Below are 20927 nucleotides of genomic sequence, written 5' to 3'. Positions count from 1 at the left end.
TTACAATTTGATCTTTGAAGCAATGGTTTATTCAACAAGAAGATGACATTTCGTAACATGACAAATTGGAAAACTTTTTTTCCCCCCTCCTCGTTGTTACAAAAGCTTGGATGTGTTCATGCCTGCGTTGCAGTGGAGGATGAAGAGGCGGTCGACAACAGGATAAAAATCCACGTTTTGAAAAGCACTGTTATGATTTTTTGGGGGGGAAACATGTGGAATAGGACAAATATGAGCAGTTATTTCCAGTGGACTGATTATGCTGGGATATTTATGAGCAGCTGTGTTATGGTATCATTTGCATCAACTCCGTTCTTTCCTTCCCCCTTAAATATTTTTGTAACGGTATGGCAGGGTAAATTTAGGACAGCACTATTATCGCCGTTCCCTGAGAAACGCCTCCAGTGTTTTGGTAGTGAAAGTACGCCCTATCTTTAGTAGACTAAACTAAAGATGGTCTTTTAACCCGAGCAGACTGTAAATGTTTTGAACAAGCTCACTGTGCAATTACCTCAGCCAGCCACCTGGTGTGTTGGTTTTCCCTCACATTTTTGGTCGATCCTCCGGGATGAATGACTAAGCCTGAGTCAAGAGAGGATCATGTAAGAGTGGAACTTTGTTTATTGGTCTCCAAGGAGTCAGGAGAAATCGCTACACACTTAGTATTATTCATGCTAAATATTATAGCTTATCAGAATCAAAATCAAAATCAGCAATACTTTCCCTGCATGGACGAGGAATAGCTAAACATGCTTCACTACACACCGTAGCTCACCAGTATCAAAATGTAAACAAACGCCATTGGTGGATCTACACCTAACATCCACTGCAATGATACCAAGTACAGGAGCGTATCTACAAACCCCGTTTCCATATGAGTTGGGAAATTGTGTTAGATGTAAATATAAACGGAATACAATGATTTGGAAATCATTTTCAACCCATATTCAGTTGAATATGCTACAAAGACAACATATTTGATGTTCAAACTGATAAACTTTTTTTTTTTTTGCAAATAATTATTAACTTTAGAATTTGATGCCAGCAACACGTAACAAAAAAGTTGGGAAAGGTGGCAATAAATACTGATAAAGTTGAGGAATGCTCATCAAACACTTATTTGGAACATCCCACAGGTGAACAGGCAAATTGGGAACAGGTGGGTGCCATGATTGGGTATAAAAGTATATTCCATGAAATGCTCAGTCATTCATAAACAAGGATGGAGCGAGGGTCATCACTTTGTCAACAAATGTGTGAGCAAATTGTTGAACAGTTTAAGAAAAACCTTTCTCAACCAGCTATTGCAAGGAATTTCACCATCTATGGTCAGTAATATCATCAAAGGGTTCAGAGAATCTGGAGAAATCACTGCACGTAAGCAGCTAAGCCCGTGACCTTCGATCTCTCAGGCTGTACTGCATCAACAGTCAATCAATCAATCAATGTTTATTTATATAGCCCTAAATCACAAGTGTCTCAAAGGGCTGCACAAGCCACAACGACATCCTCGGTACAAAGCCCACATAAGGGCAAGGAAAAACTCACCCCAGTGGGACGTCGATGTGAATGACTATGAGAAACCTTGGAGAGGACCGCATATGTGGGTAACCCCGCCCCTCTAGGGGAGACCGAAAGCAATGGATGTCGAGTGGGTCTGACATAATATTGTGAGAGTCCAGTCCATAGTGGATCCAACATAATAGTAAGAGTCCAGTCCATAGTGGGGCCAGCAGGACACCATCCCGAGCGGAGACGGGTCAGCAGCGCAGAGATGTTCCCAGCCGATGCACAGGCGAGCGGTCCACCCCGGGTCCCGACTCTGGACAGCCAGCACTTCATCCATGGCCACCGGACCTGTGCCCCCCCCCTCCACAAGGAAAAGGGGAGCAGAGGAGAAAAGAAAGGAAACGGAAGATCAACTGGTCTAACAGGGGGGCTATTTAAAGGCTAGAGTATACAAATGAGTTTTAAGATGGGACTTAAATGCTTCTACTGAGGTAGCATCTCTAATTGTTACCGGGAGGGCATTCCATAGTACTGGAGCCCGAATAGAAAACGCTCTATAGCCCGCAGACTTTTTTTGGGCTCTGGGAATCACTAATAAGCCGGAGTTCTTTGAACGCAGATTTCTTGCCGGGACATATGGTACAATGCAATCGACAAGATAGGACGGAGCTAGACCGTGTAGTATTTTATACGTAAGTAGTAAAACCTTAAAGTCACATCTTTAGTGCACAGGAAGCCAGTGCAGGTGAGCCAGTATAGGCGTAATATGATCAAACTTTCTTGTTCTTGTCAAAAGTCTAGCAGCCGCATTTTGTATCAATTGTAGTCTTTTAATGCTAGACATAGGGAGACCCGAAAATAATACGTTACAGTAGTCGAGACGAGACGTAACGAACGCATGAATAATGATCTCAGCGTCGCTAGTGGATAAAATAGAACGAATTTTAGCGATATTACGGAGATGAAAGAAGGCCGTTTTAGTAACACTCTTGATGTGTGACTCAAAGGAGAGAGTTGGGTCGAAAATAATACCCAGATTCTTTACTGATTCGCCTTGTGTAATTGTTTGGTTGTCAAATGTTAAGGTGGTATTATTAAATAAATGTCGGTGTTTAGCAGGACCGATAATCAGCATTTCCGTTTTCTTGGCGTTGAGTTGCAAGAAGTTAGTGGACATCCATTGTTTAATTTCATTAAGACACGCCTCCAGCTGACTACAATCCGGCGTGTTGGTCAGCTTTAGGGGCATGTAGAGTTGGGTGTCATCAGCATAGCAATGAAAGCTAACACCGTATTTGCGTATGATGTCGCCTAGCGGCAACATGTAAATACTAAAGAGTGCAGGGCCAAGAACCGAACCTTGGGGGACTCCGCACGTTACCTTAACATAGTCCGAGGTCACATTGTTATGGGAGACGCACTGCATCCTGTCAGTAAGATAAGAGTTAAACCACGACAAGGCTAAGTCTGACATACCAATACGTGTTTTGATACGCTCTAATAAAATGTTATGATCGACGGTATCGAAAGCAGCGCTAAGATCAAGAAGCAGCAACATAGATGACGCATCAGAATCCATCGTTAGCAGTAGATCATTAGTCATTTTTGCGAGGGCTGTCTCCGTAGAGTGATTTGCCCTGAAACCGGATTGAAAAGGTTCACAGAGATTGTTAGACACTAAGTGTTCATTTAGCTGCTGTGCGACAATTTTTTCGAGGATTTTCGAAATAAAGGGAAGGTGGGACACCGGTCGGTAGTTTACCATGAGGTCAGGATCAAGGTTAGGTCTTTTGAGCAGAGGATGAATAACCGCTTTCTTGAATGCTAGGGGAACAGTGCCAGAGGAAAGTGATAAGTTTATAATATTTAGCACTGATGGACCTAATAATACAAAAAGCTCCTTGATAAGTTTCCCAGGAAGTGGGTCAAGTAAACATGTTGTTTGTTTTATCCCACTTACACGCCGTAATAGTTCCTCTAATGTTATTTCATCAAAAAGAGAGAGACTATTTTGTATTGCAGTATCCGTCGTAGATACAGTTGTATCTGTGTTAATAGAACCCAGTTGTAGCTGGGATGCGTTGTCTTTAATCTCCTTTCTAATGAGTTCAATTTTCTTATTAAAGAAATTCATAAAGTCATCTGCCGAGTGGGTGGAGCTATTGGGAGGAGTCCCTTGTTGGGTTAGTGATGCTACTGTACTAAACAAAAATTTAGGGTCGTTTTTGTTGAGGCGGATGAGATTTGAGTAATATTTAGCTTTAGCTAAGGTAAGCATACGTTTATACGATATTAAACTATCACTCCATGCTTGATGGAAAACCTCAAGCTTGGTCGCGTGCCATTTGCGTTCCAACTTTCTACATGATAATTTATGAGCTCTGGTTTCTTCTGTAAACCATGGGGTGCGCCTTTTAGGGGCCCTTTTTTGTTTTAGCGGTGCTATACTATCAATGGTTTTGCGCAGGGCATTGTCAAAGTTGTTAGTTAGGTTATCAATAGAGCCGACATAATTTGGGAATGGTGCCATTACCGAAGGCAGTAGGTCAGCAAGAGTCATCGTTGTGGCAGCATTAATGTTGCGGCTGCTATAGCAGTTATTATTATTATTAGTTTGTTGACAATGAGTCAGAACTTCGAATTTTATAAGGTAATGATCGGACATTACTTTAGTATACGGGAGTACCATAACTTTGGAGGTGGTGACACCCCTGACCAGCACTAGATCTATCGTATTACCGTTGCGATGCGTAGGTTCATTTATTATTTGTGTAAGACCACAGCTATCAATTATAGTCTGGAGCGCCACGCACTGAGGGTCCGATGGGGTATTCATATGGATATTAAAGTCCCCCATTATGATTATATTGTCTGCGTGTGTAAAGGATATCACCACATGGGCTCAGGAACACTTCAGAAACCCACTGTCAGTAACTACAGTTGATCGCTACATCTGTAAGTGCAAGTTAAAACTCTCCTAAGCAAGGCGAAAACCGTTTATCAACAACACCCAGAAACGCCATCGGCTTCGCTGGGCCTGAGCTCATCTAAGATGGACTGATACAAAGTGGAAAAGTGTTTAGTGGTCTGACGAGTCCACATTTCAAATTGTTTTTGGAAACTGTGCATGTCGTGTCCTCCGGACCAAAGACGAAAAGAACAGACCAGCAATTAAGTGACCATAGAAAGTTGGATTTAAGTGTAAGAGTGCTTAAGTGATTGAGTATTAACATAATTCAAGAAGAGAATGGCACATTGCCCGTTACAAAACAAAATGCTAATTCACAAGTTTGTAAAGTGCTGGTGTAAATTGCACATTGCCCTATTGCACTTATTTTGCACACATGGATGTGTGTGTGCATGTATTCTGGTTTATGTGACGTCACGCCAGTTCACTTCCTGTTGAACAGAGGGACTTTTGTCTATTTTAACGCAACACTAGTATAAATCAATCACTTAGTGCAAAAACAGCACAGCCTTTATGTTCAATGTGAAAACTGCAACTTAGTTGTTTAGACAGCAATGTGTTTATGCAAGTTTAGATTGGCTTATGATGTTCTTATAATGAGAAAAGACTTTAATGTCGGTTGTTTTTGTGTTAGTATTTAAGCCAGCTTGCTAACAGGCTGACGCTAATCGGTCCATAAGTTTATCAAAGTGTGGTTATCAATCACGGTTTTCCGATTACTTTAATTTAATACGGTAATAATAACTGTTGGGAGCAGTTATCATTACTGTTTATGTGCATGTACGCCCACTTCTACTGAAACCGATGCAAAAGAGTGACGGCTTTTCCAGCCCGTAACGACACGTTCGTATGGCAATTATTGAGGTTCATTTTCATTTATCCTTCAATAAATTGACCTATTGAATATCGGCCCAAGCCTGGTTACAACGCTTTTACCAATGTAGCTTGGCACGCTATTTTTGATGTGGTTTTATGTCAACATGACAGTATCAGAAGCACAGCAAGTTCAATGAAGGAAACATATTTTACTAGCACCACAGTAAAATTAACTTGCGGAAACATCACACAGCAAACAACACACATGTACGCTTATTCACACACAACTACTGCTATGTGGGCATAATGAACAACAAAAAAATGATTGAAGTTTGCATTCCTACATTACCCCGTTTGTAGACAAGAAGATAGCCATTAAATCTCTTTATTAATTACAGGTGAAATCCAGTGAAAAGATTCAGCAGAACTGCCGACGCTAACAAACACAGCTGAGCTAATGTTATTGCGTCTGACTCGCTCGCTGACATCATACGTCACCTGGCAACAGGCATCAACTTTTAACACACTCACACACTCCGCTTTCGTGAAACGTCTTGATACACAGGTATTTTTTTTGGAACGCAATAGTTACAGTCGTGGTCAAACGTTTACATACACTTGTAAAGAACATAATGTCATGGCTGTCTTGAGTTTCCAATAATTTCTACAACTCTTATTTTTTTGTGATAGAGTGATTAGAGCACATACTTGGTCACAAAAAACATTCATGAAGTTTGGTTCTTTTATGAATTTTTTTCTACTGAAAATGTGACCAAATCTGCTGGGTCAAAAGAATACATACAGCAATGTTAATATTTGGTTACATGTCCTTTGGCGAGTTTCACTGCAATAAGGCACTTTTGGTAGCCACATGGACACATGACATCACATGGACAAAGATAAGACCTTCTGGAGGAAAGTTCTGTGATCAGACGAAACAAAAATTGAGCTGTTTGGCCACAATACCCAGCAATATGTTTGGAGGAGAAAAGGTGAGGCCTTTAATCCCAGGAACACCTGCCTACCGTCAAGCATGGTGGTGGTAGTATTATGCTCTGGGCCTGTTTTGCTGCCAATGGAACTGGTGCTTTACAGAGAGTAAATGGGACAATGAAAAAGGAGGATTACCTCCAAATTCTTCAGGACAACCTAAAATCATCAGCTTAGAGCAGTGGTTCTTAACCTTGTTGGAGGTACCGAACTCCACCAGTTTCATATGCGCAATCACCGAACCCTTCTTTAGTGAAAAATAAAATGTTGTTTTTTTTCAAATTCAAGACAAAGTTATATGTTTTTGGTAACACTTTAGTATGGGGAACATATTCTAAGTAACAAAGACATAATTTAGAGTTATTTGGTAAGGGATAGGGCCAGGGTTAGAGGGTTAGGGTTATAATAAGGCCATGCCGAATAAGGCATTAATAAGTACTTGATAATGACTAGTTAAAAGCCAATATGTTACTAATTTGCATGTTAATAAGCAACTAATTAATGGTGAATATGTTCCCCATACTAAAGTGTTACCATGTTTTTATACTGGTGCACAAAATGAACCATGCATGAACATCACCTTGTTCAAAGAACAAAACCAACACAGTGCACAAACACACAACAAATTACACACCTGCAAATCAGTCTGACTTCTGCTGTTGCCGTATCCGTAATACGCCGATAGGGAGAAGTTTTTATTTACACGATGAGTCGGGTGTGTCTTAACCTCCGCCGAACCCCTGAGCCCGACTCACCGAACCCCTAGGGTTCGATCGAATCCAGGTTAAGAACCACTGGCCTAGAGGTTGTCCTGTTGGAACACCAAAATGCGCCCAAGACCCCAAACACACGTCAAAAGTGGTAATGGAATGGCTAAATCAGGCTAGAATTAAGGATTTAGAATGGCCTTCCCAAAGTCCTGACTTAAACGTGTGGACAATGCTGAAGAAACAAGTCCATGTCAGAAAACCAACACATTTAACTGAACTGCACCAATTTTGTCAAGAGGAGTGGTCAAAAATTCAATCAGAAAATCTTGCCAGAAGCTTGTGGATGGCTACCAAAAGCGCCTTATTGCAGTGAAACTTGCTAAGGGACATGAAACCAAATATTAACATTGCTGTATGTATACTTTTGACACAGCAGATTTGGTCACATTTTCAGTAGACCCATAATAAATTCATAAAAGAAACAAACTTAATGAATGTTTTTTGTGACCAACAAGTATGTGCTCCAATCACTCTATCACAAAAAAAATAAGAGTTGTAGAAATTATTGGAAACTCAAGACAGCCATGACATTAAGTGTAAAGTGTACAAGTATGCAACTTTTGACCACAACTGTACTTTCCCTAGTAATGTATTAAATTTATTAAAGAGCAATTCTGTTACTATTTTAATTACTTTTTTGTCAAAGTAATAAGTAAGTACTATATAAGTACTTTTTGAAAGTGAATTCATAAAAAGTCAGCCAGTGTACAGTAACTTAGTATTAGTAAACTATTATATATGTTTTTTTGTATCTGGTAGCTGAGATATCATAGCAGTTTCCTCGCTACTTAACTCATCTCTGCAGGGACATTCTGTTTCTTTTCTGCTTTAATTCGGAGGTCAAGGAAAAGGTTCACGAACAAACCCGGGCCCCCTGGAGCTGGTGCACTTTAGCGAAGGAGATAGGTTCTCTTGTATAGACTTTGAAGAGCGGAGTGCACCTCCTGTCCATGGCGTGGAGTTTTTGTAGTGCCCCTGTTGCTCTTCTAGGGCAGACCTCCAACTTATTTATAGCCGGGCTGTGGGTGTCAGAGGAAATGGCGATGTAGCTGGAGGAGAGAGTGATGTTTGTCTTAGGAGACGACGCTTCCTCCGAAGCACACGGAACTCATCTTGGAGGAGTAGCCTACAGCCTAAAAGCGGTCTCTACCTTGGTAAACACACAAGCTGCTCATTGATAGCATGTGTGACATTCCTCCATCCCGTCCTAGCCCGACTTAGATGTTCTTTTTTTTCATATCCACTCCTCCATTTGCTCCCAGTTCATCCAGTTCGTTCTCTGATGTCATATGTATCTGCTTAGCCTCCTTTTATGCCGTCTGTTCTTTCTGCGATCAATTCTTACGCAAACAAAAGACGCCTTCTCAAAGAGGGTACAGAAGAATAATGGATGGAAACTTTCCTTAAATCTACATTCGTCAAAACAAATAAATCCTGACCCAGCTGGCACAAGACATTAAAACAACGTTGAGAACCTGTTGAAAAAGGTCCTGGTGTTAAGCAATGCTTTTTGACGACTTTTGATCAGTGTTGGGTTCTGACGTTGATTTGACTATAGAATATTCAATATAATATTGAATACTATTCATCTGACATCACATGGACAAAGATAAGACCTTCTGGAGGAAAGTTCAGTGGTCAGATGAAACAAAAATTGAGCTGTTCGGAGGAGAAAAGGTGAGGCCTTTAATACCAGGAACACCAGTATTATACTCTGGGCCTGTTTTGCTGCCAATGGAACTGGTGCTTTACAGAGAGTAAATGGGACAATGAAAAAGGAGGATTACCTCCAAATTCTTCAGGACAACCTAAAATCATCAGCCCGGAGGTTGGGTCTTACTAGCAGTTGGGTGTTCCAACAGGACAATGACCCCAAACACATGTCAAAAGTGGTAAAGGAATGGCTAAATCAGGCTAGAATTAAGGTTTTAGAATGGCCATCCCAAAGTCCTGACTTAAACGTGTGGACAATGCCGAAGAAACAAGTCCATGTCAGAAAACAAACAAATTTAGCTGAACTGCACCAATTTTGTCTAGAGTAGTGGTCAAAAATTCAACCAGAAGCTTGTGATGGCTACCAAAAGCGCCTTATTGCAGTGAAACTTGCCAACGCACATGTAACCAAATATTAACATTGCTGTACGTATACTTTTGACCAAGCAGATTTGCTCACATTTTCAGTAGACCCATAATAAATTCATAAAAGAACCAAACTTAATGAATGTTTTTTGTAACCAACAAGTATGTGCTCCAATCACTCTATCACAAAAAAATAAGAGTTGTAGAAATAATTGGAAACTCAAGACAGTCATGACATTATGTCCTTTACAAGTGTATGTAAACGTTTGATCGCCACTGTACATTCGTCAAAACAAATAAATCCTGACCCAGCTGGCACAAGACATTGAAACAACGTTGAGAACTTGTTGAAAAAGGTCCTGGTGTTAAGCAACTCAAACAACATGCTTTTTGACGACTTTTGATCAGTGTTGGGTTCTGACGTTGATTTGACTATTGAATATTGGTCATTTCCCGACCAATATTCTCCAGTACAACATAAATGCAACTTTAAAACAACATGCCTTAGATGATATTTATTCAATGCCGGGTTGTGACGTTGATTTGACCATTGAAATTTGGTCATTTTCCAACCAACAACGTGGGTTCAAGGTTAGATATCATTGTTGTCTCAATTTACAAATACAACTATTTTGTAATGTTGTTTGGAAGTCACTTTTAAAGGACATTTAAGTATAATCAATGTTGTATCAATCAATGTGTTGTGCCTGCTGGGGCGAGTGTACGGACTGACATCGCTGGTTTTAATCTGTAAAATATTATTTTAGATGAATGAAACAGACATTCAAAGAAGTAAACAGGAAGTAGATTGTTGTTGTTTTTAGCTACAAATGCTTCAGCAGGGATACTATTTTTCCCCAGACTAATTCATACCTAAAAACTAGTGCTATCAAATGATTATTTGTTTTATTCAGATCAATCAAACTTTTGGATATGGATTAATTGTGGGTAATCATAGGTTATTAATCGCTTCCATAAATTAAATGATCTTTAAAAAAAAAAGACCCCAAAAAATATGATTTTATTGTCAAAATATCATCCCGGAAAGGAGTAAATTGAGTGATTAATTTGGGACCATCAGTTGTGTTGTGAATGAGAAGGTGTGTCCAAACCTTTGGCCTGTACTGTATACATACTTGCCAAACTTGAGACCTCCGAATTCGGGAGAGGTATAACTGAAATGATTTTTTCCAATCATTTTGGAACTTGCAAGCGTACTTCTTCTTACTCGTCGTCGCCATGTCTCTTCTTCGTTCTTCTGCTTCGTCTCTGTTATGTTTTTGGACATTACTACTTGCCTTAGTTTTGAAGTAATGCATGATGGGAATCCGGATGTTGTGTGTCAGTGTATTAACGTGGCGGCTGGAATAAACACACGCTGAGAAATAGCTCCGTGCCTGCCTACTTTATGGGTTATAGATAAACCTATGGATAACGGAGACATATATAATTGTCTCCTTTTCAGGTGAGAGAGGACACTGAAGGCAGTGCTCTTAAGGCACGCCCCCCAATATTGTTGTCTGAGTGGAAATCGGGAGAAATTCGGGAGAATGGTTGCCCCGGGAGATTTTCGGGAGGGGCACTGAAATTCGGGAGTCTCCCGGGAAAATCGGGAGGGTTGGCAAGTATGACTGTATATGTATGTATATATGTATACAGTATACTGTGCGAGATCACAACTGAAAACCGGAAATTACATTAAATTATTGCATTCGTCAGCAGTCAAGCCTTTTATACACATCATTAATAAATAAATGCAATAATATAAGTAATAATATATACTAATATCAACAATAATATAAATAAATAAATGGGTTATACTTGTATAGCGCTTTTCTACCCTCAAGGTACTCAAAGCGCTTTGACAGTATTACCACATTCACCCATTCACACACACATTCACACACTGATGGCGGGAGCTGCCATGCAAGGCGCTAACCAGGAGCCATCAGGAGCAAAGGGTGAAGTGTCTTGCCCAAGGACACAACGGACGTGACTAGGATGGTAGAAGGTGGGGATTGAACTCCAGTAACCAGCAACCCTCCGATTGCTGGCACGGCCACTCTACCAACTTCGCCACGCCGTCCCCAATATCAAAATTAAAGAAGTATAAACAATTGATCTATAATCGAATCATAGCCCCTGGATCGTAATTAAATCGATTCCCTCCCCTACTATGTGTCAGGCTTGCCCCTGACAGTTTGGTTGTGTTTTAGTTTTTCCTCTGTGTGTGTAGTATTTCCTGTCAGCGCTCTTGTTTTGGTTCCGTTTCCTGTTTGTCTCCCTGAGTGCTGTGTCCCCTCAGCTGTGGCTGGTGGCACCTGGCCACACCTGGTGTCAATCAGCCAGCTGCTATTTATACCTGCCCTACCCTCCAGTCACTGCTGGATTATTGTCATTATGATTGTCGCTACTACCTGTCATTTATACTTGTCGTTGTAGCTGTGTCTACTTCTGTTCACTCTGCTCATGTCATAGTTCATTCGTGTCACAGTAAGTGTTTTTGTTTCTTGTCCACAGTTAGCCTTTGTGCTAGTTTTTGTTCATAGCCAAGTTTGTTCTCCGCCTTGTGCGCACCTTTTGTTTGTACCCTTTTGTTTGTTTTGGTTATAGTGTAACCAAATTAAATCATGTTTTCCTGCTCAAAGCCTGCCGCCATCTCTGCATCTTGGGGTTCGTCACCAACATAATAATCCAGCAGTGACTGGAGGGTAGGGCAGGTATAAATAGCAGCAGGCTGATTGACACCAGGTGTGGCCAGGTGCCAATCAGCCACAGCTGAGAGGACACAGCACTCAGGGAGACAAACAGGAAACAGAACCAAAACAAGAGCGCTGACAGGAAATACTACACACACAGAGGAAAAACTAAAACACAACCAAACTGTCAGGGGCAAGCCTGACACTATGGGCAGTCTGTTTATCGTGTAAAACATGATGTGAGCGTATAAACGATCTTCATGATCACCTTGTTTCTGTCTTCTACAGTAGCTAATATTATTGTTTTCTCATTGCACATGCCAGAAAACAATGTCTGTATTCATGTTCTGGCTTGCAAGCCCTGACACCGCCTATCAGGTCTCCACCTCCACCATCTTTTCTGGTACAGTAACCCGCACCTCCACCTCACCTCGCCAACCTCCTGACCTACTTCCTGAGCTCTGGGATATGTTTCTGTCACCAGCATGCAGCGCTCCTCCCACAGCTTTTATTGGACGCACAGCATCCTGCCGGGCTGTCGGCTTGTAAATAAAGCATGGACGGTCGATAGGCGCAGCGCGACGAGCCGCCTGTATCGGGTGCTGTTGATACCCTCCCAACATGAAAACAAACAAACACGTTTGCGAGGATGAGGAGAATAGTGGATGGTGTAATCTTGGCTGCTCTTTCATGAATAAATCAAAAACCTTGTGACTTCGCAGAGGGACGTTACGCCGCTGCACGCTCACATTAAGTGGGGAGGGGTGTGCATGAGTGCAGCGATATGTCAAGTTGAATTCTTCGCCCGAAGGTTGAGCTCCATGGAGGCTTCTGTACTTGTACAGTACATGCTGTCATACTCTTCACCTAGCCTCGTCCCATCAGCTGCAGGATTCCATCCCATACTTCATTTTCATCTCAGTACTGCCTTAAAACCCTCAAAGTTATAGTCATGACCATGCATTGACATTTAAAGGATTTTATTAATGGCTCAACCACAATTTGGAGTTCAACAACATTTTTTGGGGAAAAAAACAAAACACATCAGTCACTGTGCAGTGAAAGTTCAGAAAATCTCGCGAGACTTAAGCAAAGTAAGCATTTATAGCAGTGTTTTTGAACCACTCATGTGCCGTGGGAGGTGATCTAATTCCACCTATTTGGGTTAAAAATATTTTTACAAACCAGTAATTATAGTCTGCAAATGATGTGTTGTTGTTGAGTGTCGGTGCTGTCTAGAGCTCTGCAGAGTAACCGTGTAATACTCTTCCATATCAGTAGGTGGCAGCCGGTAGCTAATTGCTTTGTAGATGTCGGAAACAACGGGAGGCAGTGTGAAGGTAAAAAGATATCTAATGCTTAAACCAAAAATAAACACAAGGTGAGTGCCCATAAGAAAAGGCATTGAAGCTTAGGGAAGGCTATGCAGAACAAAACTAAAACTGAACTGGCTACAAAGTAAACAAAAACAGAATGCTGGACGACAGCAAAGACTTACTGTGGAGCAAAGACGGCGTCCACAAAATACATCCGAACATGACATGACAATCAACAATGTCCCCACAAAGAAGGATAAAAACAACAGAAATATTCTTGATTGCTAAAACAGAGTAGATGCGAAAATACCAAAAAAAGAGAAAAAAACACCAAAATAGGAGCGCAAGACAAGAACTAAAACACTACACACAGGAAAACAGCAAAAAACTCAAAATAGGTCACAGTGTGATGTGACAGGTCGTGACATTTTACCATGAGTTGATTAACGTGGACCCCGAAGTTGAAAAACGTATTCGGGTGTTCACATTTAGTGGTCAATTGTACGGAATATTGTGCAATCTACTAATAAAAGTTTCAATCAATCAATCAATCAGACAGTACACCTACTTTGAGACAAGAGCTATATTGATGCATGCTTGGTTATGGTTTAAAGTCATATCCAACAATTGCGACAACGACTTTTTACTGTCAACTGAGTTTAGTTTTTTAATGATTTCTGCTGGTGGTGTGCCTCCGGATTTTTTCAATACAAAAATAGTGCTTTGGCTCAAAAAAGGTTGAAAAACACTGATTTATAGGAATTACGCCAACTAAGATATTTCTTTTTTTTTTTTTTAAATGTGTTAATGACCACAGGACAGGAAGTAGAATTTACTACATTATCAGTCTTGTCTCGCTCATTTGTAAAGCACTTAAATCAGTAATACAAGTAGAACGGGACTCATTTGTGTCTTATAGGCCCCGTTTACACTGCACACTAAATCTGATTTGTTTGCCCTCAAGACTTAGAGACTTAGACTTCTTTTTATTGTCATTCAAATTTGAACTTTGCAGTACAGATAAGAACGACATTTTGTTGCATTAGCTCGTTGTAGTGCAGGATAAAAGAGCAATAAGGTGCAGATATAAATAAAAAGTTTACGGTATAGATAAATATATTGCACTTTTAATTTTTTTTTTGTCATAAAAAAATACTATCATGTGTGCTTACGGACTGTATCCCTGCTGACTGTATTGATCTGTATTGATATATAATGTAGGTGCACTGTCTTACACGACTCTTGTATTTCAGTCATCTCCACTTCAACACACATGAGATAACTTGACAAACATTAGCATCTTTTGTGACGCAGACACCTCACGTGACCTACGGTGGCCTAGGATGGTCAACCAAGGCAATTCTCACAACAGACCACAAGTCTTTATTCACTGACATTCCCAGAGTACCGGTACATGAATTAGAGTCCCTTTAGCTGCCTGACACTTTATACCTATATATATATATATATATATATATATATATATATATATATATATATATATATATATATATATATATATATTAAACAACTGAGAGGGTGTAAAATACAATCTAATCAAGATGTTTAATTGACTCAGGTTATTGTAATGCTTTTAAAGAATGCAAATATCATTCTATAATGTGTGTTTTTTTCTAAAATGTTTACATCAGCCATTCATTTCCGAACACATGCATTATTTGCATTCCTAGTATGATGTTCATTTATTATTTCATTAAGCCTTTTAACTATTTTTTAATGGTACCCTGATTAAAAAAAAAACATCCTCTAGTGTTTGGCTATTACAAGGCATATTTTCAGAGGATATACATTTTTACAGCATGTTTTAAAGAGATAACATTTAAAAGGCAACCTCTGGGTATATTATATTGATTAAATAATTCTTATTTAGGGGGCTTTGTGGGCGGAATTGTTAGAATTAGAATAGTTGGGATTTTGCCAACGTTTATTTACGACTTACAATGCATAAAAAATAAAAACGTGTTCTTGTCTTACATAATGATTTTTGAAAGATAGGCAAAATTAAAAAAAAATTTAGATTCCCTTCAATATTGTTTCTACATCCTGTGAACGTACTCATGCCTTGGCAAAGGTGAGAAAAATAATGCTTGTCAGGAAAATGGGAAAATGCACATTTCAGCAAGAGTTGCCAGCTGGCGAACTTTTTAAAACCTGGTTAAAGCTTATCAATGGTAAACCCAGAGAGGCGTCCCGCAGCGTGTGCCAAAAGACTCCAAACTTTGCTCAGAGGGCATTAATGCGGTGCAATCACACACGCTGTTTGCCAATCACAAGTCAGCCATTAAAGGCAGGCAGGAGTTAACAATGTCCATTTTTTTTTTTTGCATGACCAACAAAGCAACTTCTGCTGTCACCGCCATAACTTTGAGCTGCTGTTACTGCAAACAAAAAAAATACAAATAAATCCTCCACATCGAGAGGAGCCAGATGAGGTAGTTCGGGCATCTGGTCAGGATGCCACCTGGACGCCTCCCTAGAGAGGTGTTTAGGGCACGTCCGACCGGTAGGAGGCCACGGGGAAGACCCAGGACACGTTGGGAAGACTATGTCTCCCGACTGGCCTGGGAACGCCTCTGGATCCCCCGGGAGGAGCTGGACGAAGTGACTGGGGAGAGGGAAGTCTGGGCTTCTCTGCTTAGGCTGCTGCCCCCGCGACCTGACCTCGAATAAGCGGAAGAAGATGGATGGATGGATGGAAATTCTCAGATGAAACTGTCTTGTGAGCTAATTCTGATTAACTTGATAGAAACAGTTAGTGTAGACCTTTCAACTATTCAATATTCCATCCATCCATCCATTTTCTACCGCTTATTCCCTTTTGGGGTCGCGGGGGGCGCTGGAGCCTATCTCAGCTACAATCGGGCGGAAGGCGGGGTACACCCTGGACAAGTCGCCACCTCATCGCAGGGCCCTATTCAATATTATCATTGTCAAATGCTTACAATTTTGTCTATACAGACAGTCGTAAGCTCTTGATTATAAATAATAACCATGTGGGGTCTTATATGGCATAAACATTTTTTTAAGTGGCATTAAAAACAGCATTAAAAAGCACTACATCAGATTTGTTGATACCCGTAGAAACCCTTTATATCAGGGGTGTCAAACTCATTTTAGATGGGGGGCCACATGGAGATAAATCTACTCCCAAGTGGGCCGGACTGGTAAAATCACGGCACGATAACTTAAAAAATAAAGACAACTTCAGATTGTTTAAAAATAGAACAAGCACATTCTGAAATTGTACAAATCATACTGTTGTTGTTGGTTTTTTTTTTACAATTACCTGTTGCGGTTAATAGTATTCTACCTTTATTTGTCGTTATTTATATTTTCTGAATAAATTATGTGATAATGTTCATCAGTCAACTCATTGACTAATTTTCAATCTATCCAGATAAAAAAAATATATCAAAATCAAATTACAGAATGTTATTTATGTAGTTTGCTCATTTTCCTTGACTGATGTACTGACATCATGTGGTTTATTTTGTACATATATAGCATCATCTACAAAGATACAAATAATTGCTATGGCGACATCCAGTGGACACATTTAGAACAGCAGTTTCTTTAATTCAAAAATTTCAGGTTCATTTTTATACTTAACAAACTCATCCCGCGGGCCGGATAAAACCTGTTTGCGGGACTGATCCGGCCCTCGGGCCGTATGTTTGACATCCCTGCTTTATATAATACGCGGGCAGCAGCTAATTTCTGTAACATTAAGGAAGAAATTATCAGCCAGCTTGAAACAATTCTCACCTGTCGGCTTCATTAAGGATGCCAAAATTATTTTATTTAGAAATCATGTATTTTATATCAATCATACCATTTAGATATCATGGATATGGATAAATTGTGTCACACATTGAGAACAGGAAGTGAACATATGTGTCAGTAATTGCAATGAAGTGGAAACGGGGTAGGATGAAATACATTTTGCTTTGTCCTACTCCTTGTGGGTGTCATGACTAGGACTGTGGCGTGGTTTGTTCTCCCAAGGTGCAAAAGATTTGGACCAGATGTGGCGTGAAGGTGAATACATGATTTATTTAAACACTATAACTACAAAAAAAAGTACAAACGAAAAGCGCGCACAGTGGCGGAGAAACAACTTGGCTATGAAAACAAATACTTGCACAAAGGCAGAAACTATGAACAATTAAACAAAAACACTAACTGTGGTATTAATAAACAAAACTTACTTGGCATGGACAAAAGGAGCAGCATGAACGATGGACATGAAAAAAGTGGCAGGAATGTGCAGAGCAAAAATGTGGGATGTCACCAGACAGACAAACTGAAAACAATGAACTTAAATACTACAGACATGATTGACGAAAACAGGTGCGTGACTCAAAACGTGAAACAGGTGCGTGACGTGACAGGTGAAAACTAATGGGTTGCTATGGTGACAAACAAGAGTGCACAATGAGTCCAAACGTGGAACAGGTGAAACTAATGGGTAATCATGGAAACAAGACAAGGGAGTGAAAAGCCAGAAACTAAAGAGTCTAATAACTAAACAAAACATGACTAAAACAAAACATGATTACACAGACATGACAGTGGGACATGTTGTAAAGAGAAATTAAACATTTAAAATAAGTGATGTATCATATTGAAACTGATTTACAGGTAGAATTGATTGCTACCACCGAGAACAAGCTGATTTTTACATGTTAGAAGGCGAAAAAAACCCAACCCTTTTGTCTTCTTATCCCTCATAATTATTGTGAACGATATGCAAAATTTAAAAAAAAAAGTGCAATTTTCCTTTAAATAGGATAGGATATATAAACACGGTGGCAGAGGGGTTAGTGCATCTGCCTCACAATACGAAGGTCCTGAGTAGTCTTGGGTTCAATCCCGGGCTCGGGATCTTTCTGTGTGGAGTTTGCATGTCCTCCCCGTGACTGCGTGGGTTCCCTCCGGGTACTCCGGCTTCCTCCCACTTCCAAAGACATGCACCTGGGGATAAGTTGATTGGCAACACTAAATTGGCCCTAGTGTGTGGATGTGAGTGTGAATGTTGTCTGTCTATCTGTGTTGGCCCTGCGATGAGGTGGCGACTTGTCCAGGGTGTACCCCGCCTTCCGCCCGATTGTAGCTGAGATAGGCTCCAGCGCCCCCCGCGACCCCAAAGGGATTAAGCGGTAGAAAATGGATGGATGGATGAATATAAACAGAGTAGGTTATGGACATGTTATATAAACATGTCATTTGTGGTTTTCTTACACTTTTAAGTCTTATTTGCATTAATTTCAATGTGTCCTAGGTGTGTTGCCGTAGTCAGGAAGTACCGGTAGTCTATTGTTATTAAATTGAATATGCCAGTCGTGTCTTTACAAAATGTTCATACTCTACTGTAAATATTCCACTTATTACACATCAGCTGTTTGATTCTAACGTGCATCATAGTTGTAGTTTTGTTAGTCAAATATGAAGGTGTGCAATTTGCCCTATAAAATTGCTGATGCTTATTAGTAGCATGTCAATGGGATATCATTGAGTGAGCTCATTTGTTTGACTGCATTTATTTTATGTTGGAACGTTACTGAGAAGTATGTAAGTAACATTGACATACCGTATTTTTATATGTTCCATTTTTACAGTGTTTTGAAGTAAAGACTCTCAAATGGAGGCAACCTGTTATCTGTCTTCTAAGCTAGCAAGAAGAGACGTTAGCGGTAGCGGAAAAGCCTGCTTCTATCGGACGTTTTAGATGGAGACCAAGTTAATATGATGTTTTTTTGCTGATATCGGACTCATATTAATAATTACAACTAGAGATGTCCGATAATATCGGACTGCCGATATTATCGGCCGATAAATGCTTTAAAATGTAATATCGGAAATTATCGGTATCGGTTTCAAAATGATCAGTATCAGTAATATTTGTGGAGCTCCCCCTGGTGTGGTTATGGCGGTCATAAACGTTATGGAAGTAGTTTGACATGCTAAATAGAGATGGACTCTGTTGGTGCACTTCATCTTGGACATTGTCAACTCCATATAGCATTGGGGAACCTTTAGCGTAATGCGGAACACGCAATGCTAACAACACGGCTAATGATTGTAGCTGCAACTGTCATGCTGACTACATTTTTGTAAACGCAAGCCCGTGGTTTTAGTACATGGAAGCCCAGTTCTAACTTAGAGGAATTACCCAGGATGTGATGAAGTATTTCCACGTCGTGGCCATGTTGTAGTGGCCGGGTGACGACCATAGCAATGATGCTACTGGTGAGTACTGCAATCTACTGTAGAACACACTCAAGGCTACTACAATTGGGTGTAATGGTGACTAAATAGGTGTTATTTCATGTTTAGAGTGCTCTAATTATGTTAAAAAGCGTATTTGGAATTTATATTTCTTGTGATGGGTTGGTTTGACATGGCTGTTTTTGATACATCTACAGCATTGGTTCTCAAATGGGGGTACGCGTACCCCTGGGGGTACTTGAAGGTATGCCAAGGGGTACGTGAGATTTTTTTAAATTATTCTAAAAATAGCAACAATTCAAAAATCCTTTATAAATATATTTATTGAATAATACTTCAACAAAATATGAATGTAAGTTCATAAACTGAACATCAAATCAAGTAGGCTATTCCATTCATTACAATGCAACAATGCAATATTCAGTGTTGACAGAGATTTTTTTGTGGACATGTTCCATAAATATTGATGTTCAAGATTAATTTTTTTGTGAAGAAATGTTTAGAATTAAGTTCATCAATCCAGATGGATCTCTATTACAATCCCCAAAGAGGGCACTTTAAGTTGATGATTACTTCTATGTGTAGAAATCTTTATTTATAATTTAATCACTTGTTCATTTTTCAACAAGTTTTTAGTTATTTTTATATCTTTTTTTCCAAATAGTTCAAGAAAGACCGCTACAAATGAGTAATATTTTGCACTGTTATACAATTTAATAAATCAGAAACTGATGACATAGTGTTGTATTTTACTTCTTTATCTCTTTTTTTCAACCAAAAATGCTTTGCATTGATTAGGGGGTACTTGAATTAAAAAAATGTTCAAGGGGGTACATCACTGAAAAAAGGTTGAGAACCACTGATCTACAGCATTGGTGAGGAAAAACAAGCCTGCATGAATATGTTGAAGAGGTTCATTTAGCCTACTGATGTGTATTTATAATAGGCTAGTAAGGTAAAGTTTTGTACCTGACAAGTTAAAAAAAAAAAAAAAAGCCTGCATCAAACTTTCATCATACTTATTTTACTGCGCCGTGCAGCCCTTCCTCTATTTGTCACTGTCAAAGACTTATTAAAAGGAAGACTCAGTTCATCAAATGCTTTTGCTCGGTGCCTCCACTTTATGGATACAAGTAATGAGATCTGCATTGTTATCGATTCATTAATCAATCAAGGGTTGAACTACCCCTCAGCTTCACTTGGTTTTTTTGTTAACATTCTGAAGAAGTTTTGTTTATGTCTGTATTCTGCAAGGTTTTATTGTTTGGAGAAGACATCATTTCAGGGCAGGTTCATTATTTGACATCATTCTTATGTGGTATCATTGGAAGAAGCACTAAAAGATGCAGTAGGTTTACGCAAAGCCTTTCTAAGCCTGCATAAATTCACATTTCGACTTTTTTTTAATAACCATTCTCATTTATTTTCCATCAGCTAGCAACTGTCTACAGTTTAATTAGAGCTAGTGCCAAATTAGTAAAACAGACCCCGCCGGCTAATGAGGCCTCAGGAATAAATATAATTGGTGCAG

General features: G+C 39.7%; 1 protein-coding gene across 2 annotated transcripts in view; it reads left to right on the top strand.

Annotated features, from left to right (window-relative positions):
- The window catches only part of LOC133570887 (low-density lipoprotein receptor-related protein 1-like), a 281878-nt gene that overhangs the window by 39466 nt on the left and 221485 nt on the right, over positions 1-20927 (top strand). The window lies entirely within an intron of this gene.

This window comes from Nerophis lumbriciformis, linkage group LG28 (assembly GCF_033978685.3).
Source record: "Nerophis lumbriciformis linkage group LG28, RoL_Nlum_v2.1, whole genome shotgun sequence".
NCBI classification, from domain to species: Eukaryota; Metazoa; Chordata; class Actinopteri; order Syngnathiformes; family Syngnathidae; genus Nerophis; species Nerophis lumbriciformis.
This window is presented reverse-complemented; position numbering and strand designations above follow the sequence as displayed.